The sequence below is a fragment of the Bos grunniens genome, chromosome 16 (assembly GCF_055505025.1).
Source record: "Bos grunniens cultivar Pamir isolate PY7600 chromosome 16, Bosgru_T2T1.0, whole genome shotgun sequence".
In the NCBI taxonomy this organism is placed as follows: Eukaryota; Metazoa; Chordata; class Mammalia; order Artiodactyla; family Bovidae; genus Bos; species Bos grunniens.
Genome location: NC_141180.1, coordinates 13,749,500 through 13,759,300, shown reverse-complemented (window position 1 = coordinate 13,759,300; position 9,801 = coordinate 13,749,500). Strand labels below are relative to the sequence as shown.

Here is a 9,801-nt window from a genome sequence, read left to right as displayed (position 1 = left end):
TGGAGAAGTTCGATTTACTCATGTTAACCATAATGGACTTGTATCAGATTTTTGTGTTTGTTTTGCCTAAAACTTAACTTTGCCTCTCTGGTCGGGTGCATTGCATTGTGTATATTACTGCTGGCAACACGGGGCATTATCCAGTCCCCCCAACCAAGAGTCAAAGTAAAAAGGACTCACATCTTGCCATTCTCCTGTCTGGGACTTTACATAGGTCAGAAGCTAAACAAAGCTATCCAAAGAGGAAGGGATGTTTGGATTTTTTTTTAGGCAACTTTGTATTTAGGCTTTGTCAACAGCTATATCATGTTGGCTTTGTTCTGCTAATGCATGATTACTATACCTCTTTCCTGCTTCTGATTTTTCTCCCACATAAGTGTATCTTTGTCACTTAAGAATGATTTTTATAAGTAGAATTGCTGAGTCAAAAATTCTGATGACTCCTAAGATTTCTGAGAAAATGTCCAAATTGTTCTGATAACAAATTATACCAAGTTACATTCCCAGATGTGGAAAATATTTTATCTTGTCAACTTCACAATACATTTTTACTCTTAGAAAATTATAAACTATATATTTTATGGTACACTTTGTTGCTGTTATTGTTCAGTTCCTAAGCTGTGTCTAACACTTTGTGACTCCATGGACTGCAGCACACCAGGCTTCCCTGTCCTTCACCATCTCCCAGAGTTTCTCAAATTCACATCCACTGAGTTAGTGATACCATCCAACCATCTTCTCCTCTGCTGCCCTCTTCTCCTTTTGCCTTCAATCTTTCCCAGCATCAGGGTCTTTTCCAATGAGTTGGTTCTTCCCATCAGGTGACCAAAGTATTGGAGCTTCAGCTTCAGCATCAGTCTTTCCAATGAATATTCAGGGTGGATTTCATTTAGGATTGACTGGTTTGAGCTCCTTGCTGTCCAAGGGACTCTGAAGAGTCTTCTCCAGCACAATTTGAAAGTATCAATTTTTTAGAGTTCAGCCTTTTTTATGTTCCAAATCTAACACCCATACATAACTATTGGAAAAATCATAGCTTTGACTATATAGACCTTTGTTGGCAAAGTGATGTCTTTGTTTTTTAATACACTGTCTAGGTTTGTCACAGCTTTGCTTCCAAGGAGCAAGCATCTTTTAATATCTTTTAACTATGCTTGTTAAAAGCATAGTTTTACAGTCAATGTGTTTCTTCAACTCTAATTCTTATCAGAGTTCTTTTAAAAACTTGTGTTTTTCTATTTGCCAGTGTACCCCAGGACCTGACCAACAAGTAACAAATAGTTAAGTGCATAATAAAAATGTAAATAAATGAAAATGAATTAATGCCTGAATGAGAGACCAGTTTGAAGAACAGAAATCAGTAACATTGCAGAGAACATTATCAGTGTTTTTTTCCATAACAGAAACGTCCTTAAGTAAGTAATAGGACAAATATTCAAAGAAAAAAGAGGATACTATGAAGATTTTGCCATTTATTATTATTCTTTAATCTTTACTTTTGAATGATGTATTAGCATTATTAACAAACTACAAACAAAACTACAAACAACAGATACAGAAGTGAAAAGTGAATTTTCTTCCCATGTCTATGCCTGAATCTCCTACTTTCCTCCCAAGAGGCAACTATGATTACAGCCAAACCACATTTTTAAATGCTATTAACTCACTCAGAGGCATTCTCCAAATTCCATCCATCAGTGGACACCATTCCTATAGATAAAAGCATGTTTGCAAAGCATTCCACAATTTTTCTTTCTACCCTTGGATGAAGATACAGTGTGGAGGACTCTATAATGATGGGTGACATCTGGACACCAACAGTACTTCCCACGACCCTGGGGGAAGAAGCAAACATTTGTGGAGTGTCTGCCTTGCCTTACCAAAGAGGGTCTGAGAGCACATTTGTGTGTTCTGAGAGTGACATCCACTGGTGTACAGTCATCACTGCATGTGCCAGGCCTTCAGAGATCTGCACACAGGAAATCCTTAACTTAAACATTTTACCAGGCGTGATGATTCTCAGACATCCATCCATGCAGTTCTCTAAAGTTTCCAAGCATAGTGATCATATCTACATTGAATCTCAGAAGAGAAGATATAACAACCACCAGGTCTCGATGTGCTGCATCAGAAATAAAGATGTTCTGCTGGACATCATTGCAAATGAAGCAACTGACAAAGGATTAATCTCCATAATATAGAAGTAGCTCATACAACTCAATATCAGAAAAACAAATAACTCAATCAAAAAATGGGCAGAAGACATTTTCCAAAGAAGACACACAGATAGCTAATAAACACATGAAAAAATGCTCAGCATCACTTATTATTAGAGAAATGCAAATCAAAACTACAATGAGGTATCACCTCACACCAGTCAGAATGGCCATCATCAAAAAAATCTACAAACAATAGATTTGTAGAGAGGATGTGGAGAAAAGGGACCCCTCCCGCACAGTGGGTGGAAATGTAAATTGATACAGCCTCTATGGAGAACCGTATGAATATTTCTTTAAAAACTAGGAATAAAGCTACCATATGACCTAGTAGTCCCACTACCGAGCATATGCCCTGAGAAAACCACAATCTAAAAGACTTGGTACATAACCCATAGTTCATTAAAGCTCTATTTACAATAGTCAGGACATGGAAGCAACCTAGATGTCCATCGAGAGATGAATGGACAAAGAAAATGTGGTACATATATACAAAGAAATATTACTCAACCATTAAAAGGAATGAATTTGAGTCCATTCTAGTGAGGTAGATGAACCTAGAGTCTGTTATGTAGAATGAAGTAAGTCAAAAAGAGAAAAATATCATACATTAATGCATATATATGGAATCTAGAAAAATGATACTGATTAACCTATTTGAAGGGTAGCAATAGAGACACAGAAATAAGGAGCAGACTTGTGGGCACAGTGGGGAAAGGAGAGGGTGAGATGAATTGAGGGAGTAGCATTGAAGCATATACATTATCATATGTAAAATAGATAATGAGAATTTGCTATATGATGCAGGGAACTTAACCTGGTTCTCTGTGACAACCTAGAGGGTTGAATGGGTCATGGAGTAGGGAGAGGAGGGGACATATGTATACCTATGGCTGATTCATGTTAATGTATGGCAGAAACCAAGACAACATTGTTAAGCTATTATCCTCCAAGTAAAAATAAACAAATGTTTTAAAAAATAAAAAAAAGAAAGAATATACTTTAAAAAATATCCTGTGATAAGCCATAATGCAAAAGGATATTAAAAAAGAATGTGTGTGTGCATATATATATATATATATATATACATACATACATACATGCTGCTGTTGCTGCTGCTAAGTCACTTCAGTTGTGTCTGACTCTGTGTGACCCCATAGATGGCAGCCCACCAGGCTCCCCAGTCCCTGGGATTCTCCAGGCAAGAAACTGGAGTGGGTTGCCATTTTCTTCTCCAATGCATGAAAGTAAAAAGTGAAAGTGAAGTTGCTCAGTCGTGTCTGACTCTTAGCGACCCCATGGACTGCAGCCTACCAGGCTCCTCCGGCCATGGGATCTTCCAGGCAAGAGTACTGGAGTGCGGTGCCATTGCCTTCTCCATATATATACATATACATATGTATAACTGAATCACTTTGCTATACAGCAGAAATTGACACATTAGTAATCAACTATACTTCAATAAGGACTTCCCTGGTGGCTCAAATGGTAAAGCATCTGCCTAAAATGTGGGAGACCCAGGTTCAAGCCCTGTATCGGGAAGATCTCCTGGAGAAGGAAATGGCAACTCACTCCAGTATTCTTGCCTGGAAAATCCCATGGACAGAGAAACCTGGTAGGCTATAGTCCATGGGGTTGCAAAGAGTTGGAGACGGCTGAGCAACTTCACTTTCCTTTATTTTATACATCAATAAAATGTTAAAAATCCATACACATTCTGAGAAAAACCAACATCCTTAATCTCAATATCCACTTGAATTCCTTCTATGTCATCATCCCCAGGAAGCAAGTATCATTTTGGAGAAAGCAGGAGGAGTCCCATGTCAGAGACCGAGGCTTTTTTAATACAACCATTGATGACATGAGATTCAGTCTGCTCATGACTTTATGTAGCTGGAATCTGAGACTACACCCTCCAATTATACATAGCGTGATTCTGTATACTCAGCGGCTGCCCACAGAGCTTCCCACCCACCCCCAACTTTGGCACTACTGAAATAACAACCAAAGCTTATGATCCTGGAGGCTTCAGAAGTTCAAGGAGACGCTTCTCAACAGGGTTGCATTTAGGACTGGTTCTAACAGCAGTGGAATGTGCCTCTGGTCCTTACAATGCAGTCTTTCACATTTAACCAATTCCAAAATCTCTTTGGACTTGATGGATCAAATAGCAACTCTTAACTCTTCATCAAAAGCAGCTTAATTCTTATAAAGGTAAAGTTAATCCACATACAATGGATTAATGCAGTTTTAGCATGGAATAAATGCTAGCTACAGTCTTCTGCTCTCCCAATAGGCTTAATTAAAAAATCTGAGTTTATTTAATTCTTATTATTAGATTCAATTTATAACATCGGCTTTCAGAATAAAGCACATGACAGATCAAGAAATACTGTCTCCACTTGGAAATGTGTGACTATTTAAGGTAACTAGATATCATGCTTTTTTAAAATTGAAGTATAGTTGATTTACAAGGTCATGCCAATCTCTGCTCTATAGCAAAGTGACTGAGTTGTACATATATATACATATATACACACATTCTTTTTCCTATTCTTTCCCAGTGTGGGTTTATCACAGGATATTGAATATAGTTCCCTGTGCTATACATTAGGGCCTTGTCCATTCTAAATGTAACAGTTTGCATCTACCAACTGTTGCTGCTGCTGCTGCTGTGTCACTTCAGGAGTGTCCGTGCAACCCCATAGGCGTCAGCCCACCAGGCTCCTCTGTCCCTGGGATCCTCCAGGCAAGAACACTGGAGTGGGTTGCCATTTCCTTCTCCAATGCATGCATGCACGCAAGTTGCTTCAGTTGTGTTTGACTGTGCGACCCTATGGACAGCAGCCCACCCACGAGGCTATCTACCGTCTACCAATGCCAAACTTGCAGTCTTCTCTTTCCCTCCACTTGCATTTGGCAACCACAAGTCTGTTCTTTATGTCCGTGACTCCCTTCCGGTTTTGTAGATAGGTTCCTTTGTGCCATATTTTAGATTCCACATATAAATGATCCAGATATCATACTTTTTAAGTACTGTACTTAGATGTGCGGGAGATTAAAAATAGCAAAGGAAAATCTCTGCTAAATCTCATCAGATACATTGAAACCTGCCACATCATGACTTATCATGACTTATTTAGACTGATGGCATAATTGTCTTTTGAATACTCCAAATTGAGATACTCTGGATATTTGACCCTTATGAGCTACTTATAATTGCTTTGGAATCTGATCAAAGTACTGAGTTTAAATTATTTTTAGAATATAAGTATGGAGTATGGGCACAATGTTTGAGACTAAATAAAAGCAGTATTTTTCTTTCCATATTGAAAACCATTACGAGGGAAAATAAATTCTTAAAAATAAAACTATTGTATAGCATAAGAATTTTGGTATCAAGGGATTATTAAATACCAGAGTGCTGATCCTGAAAATACAAGGCGTTGCTGTATTTAGTCTACAAGGCGTTGAAACAGAAATTTCTCTATAGCAAGTCTGTGCTTGCATGACAAACAAAAAGAGCAGTCTTCCAGCTGAAATTATAATAAAAAGAAATCATACTGCATGAATAATGCTACAGCATTGATCAAAACTCATGCCTGCATGTCTAAAAGGCATTAAAAATGTGGGGACTCAGAATAATAAAGCCAGAAAATAAATGAGCACCTAATCCAAAACATTTGAAAATCTAAGAGAGGAGCCCAGAAAAATGATATTATGGGAGATTCCATATCAAGAAGAATCAATGCATATATGTTGTAGGTGTCCTTGGGGATTCATTTAATGGTGAGTGGCTTAGTTTCCCCTTGGGAGGTGAATATAAAATTGTTCACAAATAGCACAGATCTCGGAGAAGGCAATGGCACCCCACTCCAGTACTCTTGCCTGGAAAATCCCATGGATGGAGGACCCTGGTAGGCTGCAGTCCCTGCGGTCGCTAAGAGTCAGACATGACTGAGCAACTTCACTTTCACTTTTCACTTTCATGCATTGGAGAAGGAAATGGCCACGGGGTTGCACAGAGTCGGACACGACTGAAGCGACTTAGCAGCAGCAGCAGCAGCACAGATCTAAGTAGGGCCTAACTTACCTTTGCTGAGAAAGACCTGTACAAATCACTTTCTTCTGACCTGCTCAATGGGACAAAGTCATATTTACATTTATTTAAACCACACTTTGTGGGTTTTTTTTTTTTTTGAAAGCAGAAAAATAATTTATTCCAAAAGGCAGTAGAAATAAGAAATTCATCCTGATAATATACTTTGGTATAATTCTGGTGGGACAAATTTTCCCTCTGAACAAGTTTTCCTACTGATGCCCCCCCTGGAGTCTTATTGTCATGTAACATTTTTAAACACCACTGATTCTCTTGTTGTGAGCAGGTAGGAACCATCTTCAAAATCACTGGTTCCAAGGAGAGAGTAACGTTATCTCTCAGAAGAACAGCACTTGTGATCTCAGAAGAGTACCTGGTCATTTCATTGAGGCAGCACAGTTTAGATTAAGTGGGCACATCACTCATCAAAGTGTAAAAATGGTGACAGGAAAAAATTACTGCACTGTAGAATAAGATGTTCAAATGTGGTGTGAACATTTAAGGCAGCTGATGGCCAAAGGGGGCGAATCAAGGAAGGTGATCTGGGTATGGAAGCGGTTTTTCATCTAGAGTTCTCTTTGTGACCTCAAAGACTGAGCACTGGCAAGCAAGCCTTCTTCCTCGAGGTCAATGATACTCGAGGTACCGACAGTTTCACTTTTCAAGTGTGTTCTAAAGAGAGGACTGATGTGTGCCAGAAGTGCAATCAGCCAGAAGACGAACAAACGGAACAGGTCACCAACATAGTGATGATAACTCCTTGGTTGGGATCCTTAGGGATGACCCAGGGTACCAGGAAACCGATGAAGCCCCAGAAGACGCTCATCTCAGTAAGAGGCACGGTGAGGCCAGTATAGGCCATGGGTGCTCACACTTTGTGCTTGTGAGAGAGGAAATGAAACTCATATTTATTAAGTATCTGGTCTATGCCAGCACCAAGTTATGTGTCTCTCTCATAGCTTTCGTATAGCAAAGTTATTTTCCTTTTTAAAAATATCATTATCTTTATTTACTTGTAAAGAAATGGAAGCTCAAAGAGGTGAACTAACAGCAACTTAAGTGTCAATTAACAGATGAATGGATAAAGAAGTTGTACCTACATATACATATATGTATATATCTACATATAAGCATACATATATATATATATATATATCTACATGCATGCAATAGGATATCACTCAGCCATAAAAAAAAATCTAAATTTTGCCCTTTGCAACGACATGGATGGACTTGGAAGGCATTATGCTAAGTGAAATAAGTCATACAGAGAAATACCAAATGATACCATTTACATATGGACTCTAAAAAATACAACAGACGAGTGAATAAAACAAACAAGAAGCAGACTCATAGAGGACAAACACGTGATGGAGAACAGAAGGGTGGGAGCGACAGGCACAAACTAGTGAGTGTAGGGTAAGCTCAAGGATGAATGGTATAACATGGGGAATACAGCCACTACTCTGGAATAACTGTAAATAGAAAGTAAAGACACTCCCAGGAAACTATTAGAATTCATCCATTAATTGTAAAGTTGTAGGATACAAAATTAAAACACAGAAATCTCTTGCATATATATACAAGCAGTGAAAGATCAGAAAGAAAAATTAAGGAAACAAGCTCATGTGTCATCACACCAAAAAGAATAAAGAACCTAAGAATAAAACCTACCTAAGGAGACAAAGGACCTGTGCTCTGAAAACTATAAGATACTGATGAAAGAAATCAAAGATGACACAAACAGATGGAAAGATATACCATGTTATTGGATTGGAAGATTCAATATTGTTAAGATGACTATACTACCCAAGACAAATTCAGTACAATCCCTATGAAATTAACAATGGCACTTTTCACAGAACTAAAGCAAAAAAGCTTTAAATCTGTATAGAAACACAAAAGATGCTGACTAGCCAAAGCAATCCTGAGAAAGAAAAATGGAGCTGAAGAAATCAGGCTCTCTGACTTCAGATTATACCATGCACGTGCTGCGTGCTCACTCTTGTCTGACTCTTTGTGACCCCATGAACTGTAGCTCGTCTGTTCATGGGATTCTGCTGGCCAGAATACTGGAATGGGTTGCCATTTCCTTCTCCTTAATCTCTTCTCTTTAATCAAGACAGTATGATACTGGCACAAAAAAAAACAGAAATATAGACCAATGGAACAGGATAAAAAGTCCAGAAATAAGCCCTGCACCTATGGTCAATTAATCTACAACAAAGGATGCAAGAATATATAATAAAGACAGTCTATTCAATAAATGGTGTTGGGAAAACTGCATGTAAAAAATAAAATTAGAACATCCTCTAACACCTTACACAAAAACTCAAATTGGATTAAAGACCTCAACAGAAGACCAGATACCATGAAACTCTTAGGAGAAAAACATAGGCAGAACACACTTTGACATAAATCGCAACAGTATCTTTTTGAACCCACCTCCTAGAGTAGTGGCAATAAAAACCAAAATGAACAAGTAGGATCTAATTAAAGTTAAAAGCTAGAAATCAAAACAATACTATAAAGCAATTATCCTTCAATTAAAAATAAAGAAAAAAAGAAAAAAAACTCATAGTAAATGCTGCTTATTAAAAAAAAAAAGTCAAAAGCTTTTGCATAGCAAAGGAAACCGTAAACAAAAAGACAACCCAAAGAATGGGAGGAAATATTTGTGAATGATGTAATCAACAAGGGATTAATCTTTAAAATATACAAACAGCTCATTATCACAAAAATAAATAATCCAATCAAGAAATGGGCAGAACATCTAAATAGACTTTTCTCCAAAGAAGACATACCAATGGCCATAAGACACATGAAAAGATGTTTAACATCACTCATTCTTAGAGAAATGCAAGTCAAAACTACAGTGAGGTATCACCTCACATCACTCAGAATGGCCATTATTAAAAAGTCTATAAGTAATAAATGCTAGAGAGGGTGTGGAGGAAAAGGAACCCTCCTATGCTGTTTATGGGAAGGTAAACTGGTACACCCATTATGGAAGTCCCTTAAAAAACTAAAAACAGAGCGACCGTATGATCCATTCCTGGTTATATATCCAAAGAAAACCATAATTCAAAAAGATACATGCACTCCAATGTTCATAGCAGCACTATCTACAATAGCCAAGACATGGAAACAACCTCAAAGTCCATCGACAGAAGAATAAAGAAAACATAGTGAATATACACAATGGAATATTACTCAGCCAAAAAAAGAATGAAAAAAGGCTATTTGCAGCAACATGAACGAACCTAGAGATTACCATACTAAGTGAAATAAAAGAGAAAGACAAATAACATATGATATCACTTACATGTGGAATCTAAAAAATGATGCAAATTAACTTATTTTACAAAACAGAAACAGACTCATGGACTTTAAAAACAAATTTATGGTTTCCAAAGGGGAAAGGCTTGGGGAGGAGGGATAAATTAGGAGTCTAGGATTAAGATATACCCACTACTATATATAAAA

General features: G+C 37.6%; 1 pseudogene; it reads right to left on the bottom strand.

Annotated features, from left to right (window-relative positions):
* Window positions 1–6,942: 6,942 nt before the first annotated feature.
* LOC147356197 (V-type proton ATPase subunit e 1 pseudogene) lies at window positions 6,943–7,285 on the bottom strand (annotated as a pseudogene).
* Between the last annotated feature and the right edge of the window lie 2,516 nt (window positions 7,286–9,801).